The sequence below is a fragment of the Corapipo altera genome, unplaced genomic scaffold (assembly GCF_003945725.1).
Source record: "Corapipo altera isolate COAL_440 unplaced genomic scaffold, ASM394572v1 53577, whole genome shotgun sequence".
In the NCBI taxonomy this organism is placed as follows: Eukaryota; Metazoa; Chordata; class Aves; order Passeriformes; family Pipridae; genus Corapipo; species Corapipo altera.
The window spans coordinates 1-1,340 of record NW_020891649.1 but is presented as its reverse complement, the minus strand read 5'-3'; the positions used below and the strand labels follow the sequence as shown (position 1 = coordinate 1,340).

Sequence of the window (1,340 nt, the reverse complement as noted above, 5' to 3'; positions counted from 1 at the left end):
GGGGAATGGGATTGGGGTGGGCACGGGGTGGGCACAGGGAGTGCCAGGTGGGATTCCAGGCGGGCACCAGTGGGGAGTGTGTCGGTGAGGGATGGGAATGGGATTGGGGTGGGCACGGGGAGTGCCAGGCGGGATTCCAGCCCGGAATGGGCTGCGACTGTGTCGGTGAGGGCACAGGGTGGCATCTGGGAATAGGATTAGGGTGTTAATGGGATTGGGGTGGGCACGGGGACACAGGGAGTGCCAGGCAGAATTCCAGGCGGGATTCCAGGCGGGCACTGAAGGGGAGTGTGTTGGTGAGGGCAGGGGGTGGGATCTGGGATTGGGGTGGGCATGGAGGTGCCAGCATGGGCACGGGGGCACGGGGACCAGGCTGGCGATGGAGGGAGTGGGATGGGAACTGGGAGAGGGACGGGCACGAGGGGACCAGGGTGGGCACAGGGACTGGGGTGGGAATGGGGCAAAGAGACTGGGATGGGCACAGGGGGACCAAGGTGGGCACGGGGCTAAGGGGGTGGGCACCGGGACTGTGTCGGAAAAGGGGGGGTGGGCACTGGGAGCCAGAGGGGGTCCTGCAGCATCCCCATCCCGCTGTGCCCCCCCCCGGGACACCCCCTGTGCCACCCCCCGTGTGTGTGTGTGAACCCCCCAGACGTGGACGAGTGCCAGGAGTACGGGGGCACCGGGCTGTGCGGGGCCCAGCGGTGCCACAACATCCCCGGCTCCTACCGCTGCCAACCCCAGTGCCAGGCGGGATTCCGGCCCGGCACCGACGGGGAGTGTGTCGGTGAGGGGTGGGAATGGGATTGGGAATGGGGTGGGAATGGGATTGGGGTGGCCACGGGGTGGGCACAGGGAGTGCCAGGCGGGATTCCGGCCCGGCACCGACGGGGAGTGTGTCGGTGAGGGATGGGAATGGGGTGGGATTGGGAATGGGGTGGGCACAGGGAGTGCCAGGCGGGATTCCAGCCCAGAACCGGTGGGGAGTGTGTCGGTGAGGGCACAGGGTGGGAGCTGGGAATGGGATTGGGGTGGGCACAGGGACAAGGGATTGGGGTGGGATCTGGGACTGGGATTGGGGTGAGAATGGGATTGGGGTGGGCACGGGGGCACAGGGATTGGGGTGGGAATGGGATTGGGGTGGGATCTGGGAATGGGACTGGGGTGGGAATGGGACTGGAGTGGGATCTGAGAATGGGATTGGGGTGGGCACGGGGACACAGGGATTGGGGTGGGCACAGGGAGTGCCAGGCAGGATTCCGGCTGGGAACCAGCAGGGACTGTATCAACCAGGGAATGGAATTGGGATTGGGACTGGGAGTGGGATTGAGGTGCCCCCC

At 66.7% G+C, this 1,340-nt stretch overlaps 1 long non-coding RNA gene across 1 annotated transcript; it reads left to right on the top strand.

Moving 5' to 3' along the window:
- The first annotated feature begins 49 nt into the window (after nucleotides 1-49).
- On the top strand, nucleotides 50-866 carry LOC113942585. The gene is made up of 3 exons (XR_003525968.1): nucleotides 50-84; nucleotides 653-794; nucleotides 856-866. It is a non-coding gene; the product is annotated as an uncharacterized LOC113942585 (long non-coding RNA).
- Nucleotides 867-1,340: the final 474 nt, after the last annotated feature.